Raw genomic sequence first — 20,580 nt, 5'->3', positions numbered from 1 at the left:
TTTTAGTATATTGATTAAATGTGAATAGAAAATACATACAATATAATTATTATCTTAATACCAATTTTCTAATAAAAAAATATTTTAATAATTTTTCTAATCTCTATTAAGATCTAAATCTTATAGCAGATTGCATTTAATTAACTTTTATTCATAATTAATAAAAAAAGATTTTTAATTACCCTCATTAGTAAAATTATGTTTATTTTCCAGCTGGCCTACCTCGTGTGACTTGTCAAATTAATTATCAATGATAATAATAACCTATTTATTAGTATTTATAACGATAAGGCCTATTAAGTTACTATAATTTAATAAAGGAATATTGAAATGCAAATTATATTTTATTACCTGGTTTATACTCAGGCCTCAACACTATGCTGTAGATTTATTTTGCTATTGTACCTATATTAAGCTTTAAATAGCTTGCGATCACGAGCAATAAGTTTACAAAATTTATCTTAATTGGATAAATGATTTGCCAACGAAGTAACGATTTATAATATTGACGTTTATAAGTGGAAGTAACTCTTGTGAGTACAACATGAATACAGTCGTTATAATATATCCATAATAGCTCCCATACCGGTTTCGGTGACGGTAGCCGGTTTCATTGAAACCAGGCCAGCCACGCAGGAGTAATTTTATGGTGCCCAAGTGTGTGCGCAGTACATAAGAGCACTCTCTCTTCCTTTACTCTTATAACCCAGTGGGACGGAAGACCGACACGACCGGCGAGAGATCAGGCGCAGGACCGACTTTTTACACGCCCATCCGACGCATGGATCATCTTACTTGTCAGACAATCAGGTGATCAGCCTGCATTGTCCTTACCAAACTTGGAAATAACATATTGTTTTCAACGCGGCAATCGAACCCACGACTTCCGAGTCAAGAGCCGCGCTCTGTACCACTAAACCACGGAGGCGTTATATGATATATCCACTTAGGCTCGTAAGACTGCCTGGTTCTGATGTTTTTTTTACAGAATAGAATAAGTCTGATGAAAAGGTTATTACATATTAGGGTATATTTAATATTACAAATATTATTATGGTTTATAGAATTATGGTTTGGCTTACGTCCTGTCAAAGTTGTGGTAAAACATCATTTATGTAGAATCTATATATTGTTTTAAATATTACTTTTAACTTTTAAATATATTTTAAAAATAATTATGTGTTTTTATTTACTGTATATTGTATTATGTACTTTCGAGAGTTAATTTTAGGCATTTTAACTTTGACCGCCGAGAATTTCATGTCCAATTCAATTAAAAACCTTAATGTTTTAATTCACCGTTCGTTTCCTCTAGATGGAACGATACCAACGAAGGAAACAATAAGCGTAATTACCGAAGGCTATAACTGTATAACTATACCGAAGTTTACACGTCCGTCGATCGCCAATTGTCGTGTCGCTGCGATTTTATGGATGTCGTGAGCGCACGCAAATGTTGCCCGTGTATCCCCATTCTTAGCACGCGATGACACATCAAATAAACGCCTTTGAGGGTTCACAATACGAGTTGTTTTCCTGTGTTTGTATTTTGTTGTGCTGCGTGCTGACAGGTGTTCATCAAAAGATCTGTAATAATTATTGTTCCCTGACGTACACTCGGAAAACACTGTTTGTAATGGTCAATGAGATGATTGTGATTAGTTTTAATAGTGGCTTCCGGTACATTTGGCCTGAATCAAATAATTTATGGTAGTCGAGTAAAACCTGATTATTATTTATTATGAGATAAGCAGGCAAAATTAAACTATCTTCACTTAACAGTCGCTGACAGCTTTATTTACGAACTTAGATAATGTTAGTTTATAGTTCAGCTGAATACATAGATTAATTTTGACAACTTAATACCTACAATTAAGGTAAATGTAAAGTATGCATAAATAATATTATTTATCTATTTTTATAAGTCACATCTTCTGAAAATATAAATATTTTTTTGATAATTTTAGGAATAAATTGACCGATAAGTGCCCATAACCAATAAGCCGAGTCTAGATTAATGTTTTCTATTGGAATTTATTGGAGTTAGGCAGAAACTAAGGAACCCTAAAAAATTGGTAATAGCATGTAATAGTCTTGGTAGAAAATACCTTTTTTCTTTTAATTAATGATCCTTCTACGGCCCAAATAAGACGTCAGGCATTAGACAACATGTTCTACGACAGAATGTACAAGTGCACGTACTTGAAATTGTTACGAGCGGACTTCGACAATATCATCTGTGTTTTACAATACCCGTGACATTTGCAAGTGTAACATTGTTCTGCCGGAAATAGGGTAACATCACAATACAAATATCATCCAGTAAACTAAGCGGTGCTCTTAAGAGGATACCACAGCGGCTAGAGAAATGAAAAAAAAGTACGTGTAATATCTATAGCTGTCTCCCTTACCTCAAGCCTATACCGCAGAACGCGATAGAGACAACTGCAGAAAATCCAGAAAATCAACGATTCGTTGTCCCCTGATTCCTTCTCCAAAACTTAACCGATTTAAGTACTTTTTTCATTAAAGATTAAAAAAAGGCTTGAGCTGTGTTTCTATGTTTTGCTTTTTTTGTATAATCTATCCAAATCTGTTTTCTGGACGTTTGAACACAGTGGAAAATTTGGCCATTTTTTTGGGTTTTTGAACGTTCATATCTTATTTAATAATTAAATTATAAAAAAAAAGAAAACATAGGGACATTGTATTAGTGGCCGTAAATATTCAGGAAAAAAATTATAACTCTACTAGCATTATCCAGGGAGGAAACAGGGGACAACGTTTGTATGGAAAAAATGGCGGTGTGGAATCCTCTTAAAATCAAACTCGAGCAGAGACACAACGCACCTACAAAGAGATACCTATATTTCGTTTCGCTACTTCAAGTTGCCGGAAATCACGCTCATGTATGCGTTTGCCTGATTCAGGCGGTCTAATATCAAGATAGTCTACTGTGTAGGAATTATACTTTGGCAACATGGACACAGATACCGCAAGTGCATTGTCGATGGTCGTTGTTACGAGAATAATACGTAGGAAATGCTGCCAGATAATCGCTGCGCCTCATCTCCGGCTGGCGTAGAGATAGGAACAGTTAGAGGCCACGAAAATGTTTTTTTAAGTTCAGTTTTTCCACGTTTTTAGGTATTTATATTAGTGACAAATACAGGTTTACGATTTAGTCCTGGAAGTGTAAAATCTGCAAAATATATTCTGTAGAGTTGAAACTTGAAAGATTTTGGTGTAGATAAAGTTTTTCGATAAAATTCATTTTTTACTATGGGCATACCAAATACATAATCTTTATTGGCATGAATGTTTTACAAAATTTTTCAGAAATATCAGTTCCCCAAACTAGGCGCAGCCTGTGCTATAGGAGAATTTATATTCTATCGAAATACAAATTATTATAGAGTGCGGCTAACAAGCACCACCATAATATCAACAACAGAACCATAATATCAGAAACTTAAACATAATATGCATTATTAGAAACATTTCCATTAGATTCAGAGATTCCAAAAGATCTTCTTTAAAATCCCTATTCAAAATGTGTCTGCTAGACGCAAAGGGAACCAAAATATGTAAGGAAAAATATCATTGTAAGAGAATGCGTCGGACTTTTTTTAACTTACAGTTATTTTCCTTTTTAATAAAATATTATTATAGTTTCTAGGCTAATTGTTAAAGGATTTTTTTCATGGCATGTCTTGATTTGATCGACGGTCTGTGGACTGTATAAGAACATAGTAGGGTGGATATTTCTGGATTGACATCAGTGAAAGCACCTAGATATGTTTTAATAGAGGCTAGGAACAAGAATATCAAATTATTGTTTCTAAGAAATTAATCATCATCATCTCGCCCATTATAAGACAACAACCATTACGTGGACCTAGGTATTAGTAAGCAGTATATTATGACCATTCTAAAGTATGTTATATTATATCATTAATCATTATACATTAGTATCAATACTTATACTGCAACTTTTAATATTGTCTTTTCTTTAAACCGAATGAAATTGAATAACGAAAAGTTTCGGGAAAGTAACCTCGGAAACTCATTTTAAAACGACCCAAAATATCCCGAATTTATGGAAAAGTATAACACTGAATCAGTTTGTTTGTGTGCGCTGACAGGACCGCGATGATAAAGCAGTCACAGGAAAAAGAGTAATCGTAACGTTCAGGAACCGGCATCAACACTCTCAATCAAACGCGACAAAATTATGTTCGTAGTGAGTTGGCCCGAGCGGCAAAGTATTGCAAAACGATGAAAAGGTCCTTTCATTCAGCGAATTCCCGCACGAGAGACGGACATATCGACGGCCGATACAATAGAAAGGGAGGGGAGATCTTGGCAATCGTCCACCGGAAGGCAGCTTCGGCAATAAGACGGCGTAGATCGCGCACCAAAATACAATGCCGGCCCATTCAGTTTTGTCATGAAGGTGCGTAATTATCTGCGAAAGGTCAATCCGTTACGTGTCCCTTGATATAACATAGTTTAGATAATGCGATCGCGTAGAGGTTTACCTTCTAAAGTATTTCCTCTTGGAGCAGGAGGAGGCGTTTTAAAAGTTGCTAAAACATCTATTGAAGGCCCCCAAAATGGTGCACGTACATGGGGCTACACAAAACGAACCCAGTCAGATCGGCCTACTGTCTGCTGCTACAGTCAGAGTAGATTTGACTGGATCCTCGTACAGGGACCTTAAGTGATGGGGACATATGGGATATCTAATTTGACGACCTCTGTGGCTCAGTTGGTAGGCTGTCGGTAGCTCAAGCCGGGGGTCGCGGGTTCGAATCCCGCCGACGGAACAAAAAAGTTTTCAAAGTTCCTGGCTCACAGATGTGTATTAAATATGCGTATCATATAATATATTATGTATAGTATGAAAGTATTAAATATATTTCCGTTGTCTGGTACCCGTAACACAAGTCCATCAAGGTACTTAGCACGGGGTCAGACTGACGTGGTTTGAAGCGTCCATAGATATTATTACTATAATATTATTATTTGTGGCATGGTCGTTAGAAGGGAGTCGCATTCCCCTATGCTCTACAAAGCTCGCGCTAAAAGCTACTCCTATAAAAGTCTACATACACTAATGAGAGAAGACTGAGAAGTGATCATGTTTGTCTCTTTACAAAACTAAAATCACATAGGCTCAGTCATTATTCAAAGTCTTTATGAGCTTAAGCCATGCGTATATTTTGCAGATGTTATATTCCGTCTGGCAAATAATTGTTTTCATTGTGCATTCAAGACTATTCCTGGCGTGACTTAACAATATTATTGGGATTGTAAGCTATGAATATCCTCAATAATGGATTCAAATAGAAACATTAGAAATTGAGAATATACATTCCTATGTTTATGATTGTAACATACTAAAATGTATGTATGGAGCTGTATTAACTATTAGGTTTAGAGTGATACAAAAAGTAAATTCCTTCTTGATTGTATATTCTGTATTATACATATCAAGACGCCGAGTTCCAGCATTACTCTTCAATATAAAAAATCATTCTATTCTAATCTATTCTATTCTAAGGTATTAATAAATAATAATAAGCAGTTACAGAGAATTCATCATAATATTATTATAATTATTAAAAATTCTTTAGTGGCGTCGTTCACTCTTTTGATATGGTAATAAAAAGTTAAGCTCCTGAAAAAGTGACCAGGGGGGTGAGCCAAAATCTTTTCGTTTTCGCTTCGTTATAGAATCGCCGATGAAAATGTATGGAATTGACATAAGCGTTCGTTAATATGACGTTGACGTTCGACTCGTCTAATGTCAATTCCATACATTTTGATCGGCGATTCTATAACGAAGCGAAAACGAAAAAGTTTCGGCTAAATGGCCTGGTGCCTTACTCTCGAAACTGATATCGATTTCGATTTTCGATTTCAACGGTTTTTGACACTTTAGACATGCTTTAGACGTCTAAAATAGCTATTTTAGATGTCTAAAGTGTCAAAAACCGTTGAAATCGAAAATCGAAATCGATATCGAAAATTCATAAGACTGAGGAAGAGATGACTGAATTTTCAAGAAACTCAGTAGATTGGGGTGAATATGGTGGGAAGTGGAAGCTGTATTGAGTTCGTCAATATGAGGTAGAAATAATTAAATTGTATTCCATATTATTGTCATTATTTTGGCTATGTTATATCGACGTGTACTAAATTTATTCAAATCTATGAACAGTTAAGTCGAAAATAATTACTAATTGAATGAAATTGTAATTAAATTGTTGTCATTTGTATGAGTATGATGTTAGCTTCGCATTTGTCATGAATAGTATGTTTGTCACCATATTCTGGGCCAGGGGGGGGGGAGCAAATCAGATTTTTTATAAGCTAGGTGTTTATAAAGAATAAAGAATTTATAATTTTAGTTGTAAAAATATTGTATTGCAAACAAATGGCAAAAATTAGTTTTCTTAATTTTTGATTTTTATAGATAAAAGTACTAGAATATATACTTAGTAGGGACGTCGACATGATCCAAGGGGGAGGCAGCTGCCCCCCCCCCTGCCCCCCCGTCGGTACGCCCATGTTTGTCACTGTTTCCAAGTGAGAAACAATATTAGTTAAGTATACCTATTTTATAACTGATAACTCATAACATTTTAATGTCTGCGTTAATATCTTTAAGAAATTAGTTAGATCTAAAACTGACAGAATCATAATTAGAGTCGAAGTACTAACATTTTATACAAATTATTAATGAACTTTATTATTATCACGTTCTTCGTTGTAAGTTTTGTGTCTTGCTGGATACTAATCCATACTAATAGCATGCGAAAATGTGTCTGTTTGTCTGTTTACCTCTTCACGCTGAACCACTGAACCGATTTTGCTGAAATTTGGTATGGAGATAGTTTGAGTCCCGGGAAAGGACTGACATTTTTTATCCAGAAAAAATGTACGGTTCCCGCGCGATAAACGAATTTTGGTGCAATGGAATTGCGGGCGTCATCTAGTAAATGTTATAAATCATCGTATACCTTGCCAGTTGTCTTCAAAGTTATTACTTACTTGTTTAATGCTGAATACGCACATGCGGTTTTGCTCGATAGTTTTACTCCAAATTGAGTAATAATTACTACGTGGACCGCAAAACTGACAGCTCGAAGGCTCGCTTGCCGGCTTGACGGAATTAAATATATCGCTTTAGAATAAAACTATCGAGCAATGCTGAATGTGTGGACGAAATCTCGAGCCGCGGGTTTTGCTCGACGTTATTGCTCGATCGAGCAAAACCGTATGTGAGCACTTAGCATAAAATTAAGTAAGACTTAGATAGTTTTATTATCATAAAAGTCTCAAGTTTGACTCTTTCTTCTTTGTATCTTGCTTTTAGTCTTTATTAAAATTGAACACGTAACTTAGTAGCTTAGTTACCGAGTTAACTAGTGATTTAACCAATACATCAATTACAGATTCTTCACGTTTCAACAGAGGTAACAAACCTTTGAAGGTACAATCAATCAAGCTTTCTACCAACATTATAGATTTTAAATTGGATCCCTGTTAACAATACGTGGATTAGTTCGCTTTGTATGTCGGTAGGCGCGTTGCGTTTCGGCAGTGAGATTTTATTTCATGTCGTAATGTATTGCGTGTTTCTCCAGAGGCTTGTGGATGTTTTTCATTAAGAAAACGCAATGGACTAGTTCCTACTGGATACTTTGTGTTAGATATATTCCATTGTAGGCACAATGGGGATAGGATTAGGGGTATTTTATGGGGGCTTAAAGCGCGTTTTTGAATGAAATATCTGGTTTTAAATTGGTTTGAAAGTATTACTAAGTACCTACCAATGTTTCATGTTTGGGTGTGATAAACGGAATTGTTGTCTATAAAATAATCTGATATCTCGCTATACAAAGGGTACAATTTATCCATACTTCCATACTAACATTGTGAATGTGAAAGTGTGTCTGTCTGTAACCTATTTAGGTACGCTTAAACCGCTGAACCGATTTTGCTGAAATTTGTTTTGGAGATACGTATGTAGAGATGAGTCTGAGTGTGAAATTAGTTTATCATGGAAAAAAGTACGGTTGCGGGCGTCATCTGCTTGAATAACAAAAGTTAAGTATAATCCACACGCGAGCTCCACACGCTCCAAGGAATTGTCCAAAAATGTTTCAGGAATCTCTCCACCCTGGTGGAGCTTGGCAGCGGTAGGTATGCAGAAGTAGCATGATAGCTTGTAGCCCGTTGGCCTGAACCAACCCTGAAAGGCAGAATGACGGCTATACACATTGGACCAACCACAAATCATTAAGCCAGCCGCCAGCGTATATGGCCAAAGTGTAGCAGGCGCGGTCGCAGCCTGAAATTTGGGCTGCGACGATCTAGCTAGGAATCATTTTTAGAAAATGTCATTTTATTCGTGTTTTATTGAATACCGAGCAAAGCTCGGTCAAATGGCTAGTATTTTTTATCTGCGCACACGGACGGTTTTAGGTTGACAGCTGTCTAAGGTCGGACGTAGTGGTGGTTAGGGATATCTAGAAATTTCCTTTTATTATTTGGAAAGCTTTAGAGATTGTTCAATTTGACTTTAGATTTTGGGGGGGTCAATTCCCCTGTGACCCCCCCCCCCTTTCCCTTCGGACCGCGCCTGAAGTGTAGAGATCTACTTGTCCATAACTTGGGAGCGACATTTCGTGTACTACTCGGTCATCGGTGGCACAATGCGCTGGCTCAAAGCTTTAACGCGATTTGTACTAGTGGCTTTAGGTATGTCAAACATCATGATAGTTTCATAAAATCGGACCCTAGCCTTTCCTTCCTAAAATCTAATGTTATAAATAATAAAAAAATGCAAGCCACTTTGCGGTAAAAGCATTCGGACAAGTCGTAAAATATTATGAAGGCATAAAGAGTCCACAATACGCGCACTCGCCTGGATTATCTGCCGTATTTGTTCGTATTTATGGCTCCCACGTTTATGGGTTTTCGATATTATTTCTGCGCGTTTTTTCTGCTATTGCCCACTACCCTTCGGTTGAGGAAAGCGTAGTGTGGACAAGTGTTTGGAGTTTTTTGAAAAAATGCCTACTGTGTGCGAAGAGTTTTGAACGTGGAATACACTAATACGTATTTAGAATCGAAAATCGCAAGTTTTTTTAACAAATTGTAAGCTTTATAACTAGTCTTATTTTTATTAATAAGTATATTTAAGTGTTTAAGTTTTTAAATAAAGGCGAGCCTTTTTTTATATAATTTTTATCCAACGAAACCCACCAGGCAATACTATGGGCTGGCAATACTATTGGGCGTGAAGAGGTAACAGACCGACAGACAGACACAATTTCGCATTTATAATAATAGTAAGTATATTATCTGTAAGAATTATCGTTTTGTTGGTTAAAAATGCCATATCCACATACCCTAGCCCCCAGTGTCCTCTTCACAATACTACAAGCTATCGAGTATTTGAAAAAGTTAAAATCACCCCAGCCCATGAGACTCGTAAAGCGGCCCGGCTGCGGCCGCGCCCGTGCCAATTAAATATGGATGTGCTCGGCCACTCTCATTACGTCAAAACTTAACCCTCCGCGCCTTTTTTATTTTTATAGTGCCTTTGTAGACCTGAATTATTTAAAGGGTTGTGTTTTGGAACAATAATGTTATTATTTTTATGAAGAGGCTGAAGTTTTTCTTAGCGAAACAACTAAAGAACGATATAGGCGAAAATATGTTTCTTCCTGAAGTGCTAGAAAGCTGAAATTTGGTATGTAACCTAAGTTTAGCATACAACCACCAAAAAAAAATCATAAACTTATAACTTTCACCCCCCATCCCCTAAAAATTTACGCCAATTTTATGATAAGGACATAAGAGTTTACAAGGGACTGTAGGCAGTAACTAAAAACCTTTAAATAAATACGTACAAGAACCAACTCACAAAAAGAACTGAAATCCCACCAAAAACATTTCTTGTAAATGTTGCCGAGACGACCACATAAGGTTTACCCTGTGAAAAAGATATGAGATCTCATGTAGAGCAAAGCTTCTGAATCTACACGGCCTAACTCTACTGAACCTAACTTAAATAAATTCTACATATGTTTCGTTACTAACTTCAGATCAGATACAAAATATTCGCATCACCTCCGCGACGGTAGCGAAACGGCGTAGTCATACATATTTTCTGGACATTGGTATGTAATTAAAAGACAAATGATATATATTTTGTCGTAAAAAACTATGAATTTGAGCTCTCACCACATTTCTTTGGTACCACAATGCTATTCAACTTGTAATTAGTGGAATGTAAATTTAATTAGTAACGTTCTCAATGCGCATCTTGACAATCAAAAACGTTCTTGTATAGAAACTTACCACTGCAACAAAACTAAGGAATCACGCGAGAATGATTCTTATGGCGTTACAATAGGGTTCTTTGAGCTCGTCGAGATGTGTAGGGGTGTCATAATTGCAGAGACAAAGTCGCGTCAAAGGGCATTGTAGGCGTTGTATACTTCACACGCACTTGAGCGTTGGAGTTGGTGACACTTTGTCGTGTCGCAATTATATGACTCTCGTCGATACCTCGTCTTCGTATTAACGAGGGGGTTTTCTTTTGCCGTTGTCTTTTATTTGATTTTTGTGAACCCGTTAATGAGTCGTCACTTCACTATTAATTATTCTTTTAGGGTACCGTTGGTTCAAATTTGAAGTGTTTGTTTGGAGTTCAAATGGATTTTTCTGTAAATTGTACTTAATAAATAATAATGTTGCCCATGTCGGATGTGATGCTACTCACATCCAACATGGGCAACATTATTATTTTATAGGAGATCAGTCATCTTGGCGTTCATTAAGAGAGGCCTATGTCCAGCAGTGGACGACTATAGGCTGATATGATGAAATAATATTATAGTCACGGTAGGGAGAATGCTTTCCATGTTCACTTATTATAATATTATCGTTGTGAATTCACACGATACAGACTCGGACCAAGTAGTGACTTTCAGAGGTAGGCCGTACATAATAACAGTTTTGGTCAAGTATATTCGTATCGTATTTTCACCAAAAAAGTGGCCATTTTAGATCCGCTGTTCTTAGCTCATCAGACGTTCTTAATTCTTATCTTTACTTTGCTCAGTTGATAGTTGGTATTTTTTTTTTGGTACAGATATTCAAGTCTTCGGTAGTATAGTGGTCAGTATCCCCGCCTGTCACGCGGGAGACCGGGGTTCGATTCCCCGCCGGAGAGAAGTTTTTGGATAATATACATATTGAAAGGATTTAGATTTTAGATCACGTAAATCAGATCTGCGGGGCTAAAATGGTCGCTATGAAGAATCATGATATGAATCATAATATGATTCATTTTTCTAAAATCGCAAAGTGCAACTCTGCTTGCAATTCCTTTCTTTATTTTTGTACTGATTTGACATTTGTCAGTTTGACAGTTTTGACAATTCATTTGCTGAATTGATTGAGAGGAATTGCTAAGTGTGACCACTTTAGCCCCGCTGCAATTTTTTTAGATTGCCAACAAGGTTCGCGACATAATATAATGTTTATTATTAGACCAGTGAGACAATATTGTTAAAAAAACTTAAAATCGCTAGATATAAAAGTTCTCTCCGGCGGGGAATCGAACCCCGGTCTCCCGCGTGACAGGCGGGGATACTGACCACTATACTACCGAAGACGTGTCTAAAGGTTCTAAATTTAAAAACATTTTTGCTTGAGTTGTTGATCCCATATTATATTGAGATAATGGCCCTAAACAATCTTAGCAAAAACAACATAATAACTAACGATATCAATTCGAGCAACCGTTTGGAAGCGACAAACATACACGTTACAGATTAATTACCTATGTATAACCACCAGAGGCACCAGACGTAAATAAGTTCTTAAGTCATTGGTTGTGTCAAAGAGGGATAAAAGTAATCCTCTTTTTGTGAATTTTTGTTTTTATTCGTGACTTTCATTAAAATTGCTTATTTCATATTATAATGTCTTCGAAATGATGTATTTATGATTTTAATAATTTGAAATAATAAAATAAGCTAGACGCAACCTCCTAATGCTTTCAAATTGTTGTATTTTAAGATTACAGCCATTTTAGGCGGCTACTCTTATTATATTTTATGAAATAAGAAGCTAGAAAGTAATTGAAGAATTGTCAAAATCATCATCTATATAAATAGTCTTCAATATTTTTGAGAGGTTCTCTCGATTCCTTATGGATCTCATCATCAGGTGACACGAGTTTTTCCAAATTCGGATGATACCCTATATATTATACAACTAAAGAAAAATGTATGAAATCGGTCCAGAGACGGCAAAGTAATGGTAAAGAAACAAAAAATTCTGTATCCGAATAAGAACCTCCTGATTTTTGGAAGTCGCTTAAAATGGTCGAAATGACCATAATATTGTTAGGTCCATGACGGCATTAACCTTTCAGCTGCGCCGGAATTAATTGTTGCACGCGGTGTGGTCGGTGGTCTATATGACCTCTTGTTATAATTACAATAAATAACGTCCGAAGCTAGCTAAATAGTTTACTGTCGTTAGCACCAAAGGACAGGCTTTAGCGAGAGCGTTTTCTTTCTCATGTTTTTCATCCTTTTGTTCAAAACGCATGAATTTCAGAGACACTTAAAAAAAACTTTAAAGGATGGATGGATGCTAGGGATGTTTTTCGAATGTTTGTCATTGACAGATCAAGAGTGCCTGTACCTACTGCCTACTTTATGTGGTAACATTGTTGCTTATTATTTATTATATATCTTATATCTTTAAACGAGCAATTCTTGGATATACATATATAAATATATAATTGGAATCTCGGAATCGGCTCCAACGATTTTCATGAAATTTAGTATATAGGGGGTTTCGGGGGCGATAAATCGATCTAGCTACGAATCATTTTTAGAAAATATCATTTTATTCGTGTTTTATCGAGGACCGAGCGAAACTCGGTCAAATAGCTAGTAAAGGTAATACTCGATGACCCGTAAACTTTGCATCACTTCCCTACTACTCGTAATGTAAACCTTCTCTTGACTTCTACTCGGAATATTTCAAGATGAGATTAGCCAAATCGGTTCAGCCGTTCTCGAGCTTAAACGTAACTAACAAAATTTAAAATTCGTTCTTATTTACGTAGTTAAAAATATATAATTTTGATTTAACTAAAAATATCTTGTCTCTAATTAGATTTGATGGTACAAATCACACCACGAGAAGTTTTACGCTATTTCCGAGACTAAGCAAAGCGTCTAAGTCTCGCACACAATGGCGCGGGCGGTGCGTCAGCCGTGGCATATCGCAATCAATTGTCCCCGGCCGGCGCAGGCGCATAAATTCAGCAGCAAGCCACTCTCTAATTAACCCTAAAGCGACGTCGGGCCGCGCGTAAATCTCCACCAACCGAGAATGCCTTTAATTGAGGCCCGGAAAATGCATTTTATTTTACGCTTAAAAATACTATACTTGAACCTAAAGTTTATTTTAGGTACACCGTTATTGGGACATTTTCTGTCCGCGGTTTTTTTCATGTTATTGCCTTATTAGTTATTTTATATTATTCTCATTTCAATCATCAAAAATTTAAACTGAGTTAAAATAATACATAAATAGGATAATTTTATCAAAGGTTTTCAAAAATTTATTTGATACCAACAAAATATATCGAAGTCCTAAACTTTATGACATAATAACTTAACGCTACAATCACTGCCATTGCGAAAAAATAAATCTCCATTATTAGTATGGATTTGATGCGTTTTAAAAATTATGGCATCCAATTAATTTTACATTGCTGTTAAAGTATTATTAGAGTTCAAAGGGATATTTGGCCCCAGATTTGTGGTTCAGAAACATCCGCACGCAACTTTATTGTTATAATAAAATCTCGCGACGCAAAATTATTTTACGCTTGTTCCGTGTGATTTATGATTTAGTTAGGGCTCAATTAAATTAGTGAACCATTCACTGACATTAATCCAATATTTTCAAGGGAAAATGAACCATCAGACCATATATCATAGGGTTTGTACTCGTAGACGTTTCGTCTTCCGACATTCCGCTGGAGCTAAGGCGTTTGTTTGGTCCCTTCTGCAGGCAGGTCGTGTGTGAATGTCGCTTAAACTCGGCGCCTCATTAACTCTTGGGTTTATAGGGTTAACATTGTCGGGGTGTGTAAAGGCCCTAAATTTTATTTTAGGTTATTATTTTATAGACTTTGTGAATTTTGATTTGACAGGACATAAAGCGATGATAATACCATATTGGTGACAATGGGTTTATTTACCCGTGTTCACAAGAAGTATAAAATGGTTCTTCGAATGTATAAATGTACTACATCAGATTGATTGATTCATGGGCATATGACAGTCAATCTCAATATTGTCGGGTTGTGTCAACCCAGCTAACAAATCACGTCCAATCCAAACAAACCACGTTGATTATCTTCCTAAGAATAAATTTTTCCGATACTGAGAAATATATCATAAGACACTTTAAAGTTTAGTATGTATTAAACAGTGTATTATAAGTTACTCGCTATTTAACCGAGCTTTGCTCGGTATTCGATAAAACATGAATAAAAAGACATTTTCTAAAAATGATTCCTAGCTAGATCGATTTATCGCCCCCGAAACCCCCCATATACTAAATTTCATGAAAATCGTTGGAGCCGATTCCGAGATTCCAATATATACAAGAATTGCTCGTTTAAAGATATAAGATAACATTTGAAGAATATTTTCATCAATATCATGCAACAATTTGCAGCGTCCAGGAAATAATCAGGAATCAAGATGATGGCTGTTATTCCTGTCCTTTTCCTATTCATAGTAAATGGATGACACAAATCATATAAGTCATTATCATCATCATTAGAACTAATGAAAGTTATAACAAGTAATGATTTGCCTGCACAATGGGGTATTCTCCATCAATCAAGCAACAAAGGGTTGAGTATTGTCAGGACTCAGAATACAAGTTGCAGTTCGTGTTTTCTGTGATTTGATGTTTTGTACTTTGGATATTTCCAACAAAGTGTAATAATCTATATATATATATATATATATATATATATATATATATATATATATATATATATATATATATATATAATACTTCTTAACGCGAGCGAAGCCGCGGGCAAAAGCTCGTCTATCTCCTATAATTCTCGTGCTGGTTGTCAAACTTTTTGGTTACATCTGGATCAATTTCGTGCGCTTATCCTGTAGATCTAAGAATAGATCAATATCTATGTCGTGCCGATTTTCCGTTAGAAGTAAACACCAAACAGTCATACTCTATCGCCTCTTGGTAGAAGTCGTATTAGCGGTCTTATCTTTAATTCTTATCCGTGCTGTCAGTGTCACTCCCTCCCTCCATTTGACGAATTATTGATCACGTCACGTGTCCTGACGCAAGTTGAATATTTTTATTTATCTCAAAAGTCCACTCTTATTATTATTTTTACGTTCAAGAAACAAATAAAGTGGAATATCTAATTTTCATACATCAGTGCAGTTTTGTCGACTTTCGAACTTAACCTATTAACGTAGTCTCGAGAATTCGACACCCGCTACTGCGCGAATTGCAAATCATCCACACTAATTACATTTTTAACTGTATTGTTAACGCACAACGGTAAAGTTCAGTTCAATTAGCCACGTGAAAAATGTTTTCAAAAGCATTTAATTACTACTGAAAAAGAATGAATAAAAAAAAACTGTAAAAAATATTTAAAGATGAACTTAAAATTGTATTGGTATTCCGATAAACTTAAGAGTCGTATCGTAGATTTCAGTTTGTTGTTTGCATTTATCTAAGACACTGAACTAGGTAGACCTGACTCTAGAGAATTAACAACAAAATTTGGCCAAATTAAAAGAGGATACAAATAGAATAGTTGAAAAGATAACAATCTAGTGCAATCCGGAACACGACAGAACAAGGGGACACGTAATATTAATTGTCCGAAAACTTTTATTTATGGCTCTACGGTTTGTGGAAATAGATGGCCCACCCAGGTCGCCGATCATGTTTTGTTCAAAATCATGTTAACACCTACTTAGCTATTAATCTATGTTCGGTTGGACACAGCGATGTTGATTTTTATGCAACATGTAAAATGTTAAAGTGCTGAAAACATCTAAGATGCTTTTACTAAAGTTGGTAATATGAACTTAGTAATTACATCATAATATTTTGTACTTAATTGTATTATATTTTGTAAAATGAAAATGTGATACGACTCTACGTTGGCCGAATATGCTTGGAAAATGTAAGCAATTATAAACATTAAACGTTCAAGTTGATGTTGATTGTGTTTACATACATTTATAGCTCTGCAACCATGATGGTGACTGAATTAATTGTGGTCAACATAGAGAAAGGCCTTTTGTTTACACATATGAAATTTCGAATTCAAAGATAGCTACAAAATGACCACACGAAAATGTCTCCGTTTCTTTCATTATGATGAAAGAAAGATATCCACGGAAGTCCGACGGCGACGAGTGCAAATCCTCCCGAATTTCGCCAAGACATTATTCGTCGGGGATTTGACGTCGACCTAGATCATAATGCGACTGGTAAATAATGTTTTGCTAAATTTAACCCAAATGGAGTGTTCGGGCGAAATAACTGGGAAAATGTCAGTGCCGGGTCTAGCCTTCCCATTTGTCTTGTTTAATCCAGACCCAGAGTAATATTAGACAATATTGGTAATTTACGTGATGTACGAGATATGAGGAAATCCGCGTCGCTAATACAAACTGTCGCGGCGGATAACGAATGGCGCGAAAATCTACCTCCATCTTGCCACTGAATTAGACTACGAGAGAAAGCAGATGCATTGACGAATTCAAAGTAGACGCCATTAATTAAAAAAGCAAAATGGCTCCAGATTTAAACATCAATAAAGTGTAACAAAACGACATGACATCCTAATTATTTAAATTGTTACAAAGACAATATCAGAAATAACATTGTTGGGATGTCGCGAAGACGTATTGTGTGTCCAATTAGTAGGGGCCACACCGCCGCTTCTAAAAATACTGAAAAACACTCCGTTACCATTTGTCACGCCGCGCCTTGTATTTATCAAGATACTGTTCCGCATCTATTGGTACAGGATGTGAAGACATCTTTTATTCGCAGAAAAAAAATGAATAAAATATAATATTTTAGATCCATTTCACTCTATCAATATTTTTGTAATCACGATTTACACGATTTACTAATCAAGTAGTGGATGTCTAATATTAAAATCTCTATTATTATGGACTATTATATGAAAAACATTCCACCTTCCACATTCCATGATTCTATCTTCCCACAGTAGCTAGTTGAGAAGAGTTTAAAATCGGAAAACACTATTTTATAAAATCTTGACATTTTAATTCAGAATTTGATGATATTGAAGGCAAGTGAAAATTCCACCCTGTACATAGAGTAGCCTTGGAAATATACACTGTTAAAATTCCTATAAACAAGATTGTCGCGCGTGAGCCGTTGATTGATGTGCGCGCGCGCAGCTATTAGTGACGCTTTATGGGAAAAAACGGATAATATTGAATGTTTGCTCAAAATGTGACTTTAATTATCACGTACACCATGTATATTTATAGTCACTATTGGAGCGACTATTAAGGAATTATTTTTAGATCACTCTGTACTTTTTTGGGCTTCTTTAATGTTACTAAATATTATGGACGGTATTTATACTATTGTCTTTTAATTTTAAAATACTAATGTTAATAATTACCAGTGGTTCTACGAATTTGGTTGCTGTCTGATGCACTCAAAGATTTGGAAAAAAACACACGATTTTCCCAAAACTTTGAAACGGTTACCACCGTTTCAAAGTTTTGGACGGACGGACGGACTAAAAGACTACATGGAGTTAAGCTTAATTTTGAAGCTTTAATAAAAGAGGTTATCTTTCCTTTACAGATAAAAGAAGAAGTTGCAAAAGAAGCGGTGGTAAATCGTACAATTAACACGCAAACCATTATATCAGCGCGATTGTGGAGTGTGGACAGGAATGCCGAGTGGGCGTCCCGGAGACTGATGGGATTAAATAATACAGTTAATTTATTAAGACTGCGCAGATTTATTGTGTGCTAGGATTGGATAGGATTGCGTGTGCACAAAAGGGCATTGACATTGTAGAAAACTGATTGAAAATACGTCATCAATTGCTAGTGTGGGATAGAAAAAAATCTGAGATCTGAGTCTAAGATGATTAATAACTCATTAATCACCAAGCGGCAGCCGGCTGCCGCATAGCAATTAAAATCTATTGTGTATGTGATACCCACGATGGAGGTGTTAAATACCTGATAGGAATGGTTCTGCTGAATAATGCTGAGCTGGTTGAAGGCTGTTGTCAAATTAAAAACGGATTGTTGTTTTTCAATTAAATTTGAAATAGTCAATACTTTAAACGGGGTGCCAAAAATTATCAATTAAATGTCGAATTTTGACGATTGGGCGATCTCTAGTCTATAACTACATAATTATTTGAAGAGTACTAACAAAACAACTAATAATGTAGTACGAAACAAGCACGGCCAGTAGTACTTAACGTAACTTGCTGCAGCTGAGTGTAAATGTCAATAATATTAAATTTCATTGACCAATTTTATTGTCTTTTTCATTATTGCGGTTTTTATGGATTTTTACATTGTTTTTTGTTCTGCAACATCAAATTTTAATTTTAGTTAAGTATATTTTGGTCAGAGTGTGACTATTAATTGTTCACTAGCTGTTTGACCGAGCTTTGCTCGGTATCCGATGGAAATGAATTTTCTAGAAATGATTCCTAGCTAGATCGATTTATATATTTCGTTGGAGCCGATTCCGAGATTCCAATTATATATATATATATTTGCTCGTTTAAAGATATAAGATAATAATATTATCGAAACAGTGATTCTAGTGGCGAAAAATAGCAACTAATGCGAAGCTATATAATTTCTAGCTAACTGGTTAGTTGCCTCTCAACTTTGGTCCATGATGGTCCTTACATTATACAAGCAATTACGAAGGTATAAAATGGCAGACCTCGCATTACTTTATGGTTGCCGATGCTTCACGTCTATTGTGCATCCTAAAGGCTATAATAGACGCTCTTGCAATCATGGCTGTCCACCATTGCCCACCATGAAGTGGGACCTGTAACATCCTGTTGGCAAAACCTGTCAAAAGATGAAACCCAGCACACAGATAGGAGAAAAATAAACGTATCATATTATCTGTCCCACATCTCGGGTATTTGTCGTCGCGTTTTATTATATTCGTTTGTTTGACGTTTATTTTTCAACGCTGCTCAATATTTTTGGGCGGCTATTTTCGTCACAAAACCATCGCGTCAAAGAGTAGGTGAATGTGCAACACGATTTTTGATATGGTTTCTAGTTACTCCTCCATCCCGATCTATTTTATTTTGTTGTTATATTTTTTAATAATTTATAGTACAGTTTATAGTCTTGAACTTTGGTTTTTAGTCCAATAGCATTCGGTAGTTTTGATGGCGGCGGAGGATGACGTAAGAAATATATAGGATTTGATATGATATAGGATCCTAGGCTTATAATACACTGACGCCCGCAACTCCGTTGCGCCAAAACTCGTTTATCGCGTGTGAACCGTACATTTTCCGAAATAAAAAGTATCCTATGTCCTTTCCCGGGACTCAAAATATCTCCATGCCAAATTTCAGCAGAATCGGTTCAGCGGTTTGGGCGTGAAGAGGTAAGAGACAGACAGACACACTTTCGCATTCATAATATTTGTATGGAAGTATGGATTTTAATATACCATTTTTATGCTATTTTAGTTACCTACTTGGTGTTGCAAAAATGTTACAATGTAGATCCGAAGTGAGCAGTTGTAATTAACATAAACACCCACACATACACACTCACTCACACACAAACAAACACACCCCCCCCCCCCCACACACACACAACCATACTAACATGTACTAACCTAGTTGCTCTTACATTATGTTAATGTAAAACGAATTTGGAAAACCTTTACTGATTGTTAGCTGATACTTATAGCACAGGTTTATCCTATTTTAAGTATCAGCAGAACATTAAATGTGTACAATGTACATAGTTACATACAGCCTGAATTTCTGTATTATGTACAAATTATAAAGGAACATATGTAATTTGAGCAAATAAATAACTTTTAAGACAATAGAGTAGCTAGTAAGTAAGAGTAAGTAGTGAGTTATAAATTTTAATTTTATAGAAGTAATAAAAGTTTGTTACTGTAAGTTCTAACAGTGGATGGATAATAATATACAGTGTGAAATTTCATAGGCTTGTAGGCTGCAGCGCATTAATCTTAAGAACTTGATTTACATAGCGGTGCATTTATGAGGGTTAGGTATACCGTATAGTAAAATTTTACTGACAGATTATTTAGGTGAGAAAGTATTTGAAGACTATGATACTATAATGGGCAAAGAAGACAACTTTAGTTCAGTTTCTAAGGATTTTGGCATATTTAATTTTTTCTGTCGATCGCGTTCTCTTGCCG

The 20,580-nt window shown here is 35.8% G+C and overlaps 1 protein-coding gene and 2 non-coding genes across 3 annotated transcripts in view; 1 reads left to right on the top strand and 2 right to left on the bottom strand.

Annotated features, from left to right (window-relative positions):
* Positions 1 to 20,580, bottom strand: part of LOC121726322 (transcription factor Sox-5) — a 259,272-nt gene that overhangs the window by 132,155 nt on the left and 106,537 nt on the right. The window lies entirely within an intron of this gene.
* On the top strand, positions 11,186 to 11,257 carry Trnad-guc. The gene has a single exon. It is a non-coding gene; the product is annotated as a tRNA-Asp (tRNA).
* On the bottom strand, positions 11,630 to 11,701 carry Trnad-guc. The gene has a single exon. It is a non-coding gene; the product is annotated as a tRNA-Asp (tRNA).

Source organism: Aricia agestis, chromosome 4 (genome assembly GCF_905147365.1).
Source record: "Aricia agestis chromosome 4, ilAriAges1.1, whole genome shotgun sequence".
NCBI lineage: Eukaryota > Metazoa > Arthropoda > Insecta > Lepidoptera > Lycaenidae > Aricia > Aricia agestis.
Note: the sequence above shows the minus strand (reverse complement) of the source record. Positions and strands in the feature narration are given on the sequence as shown.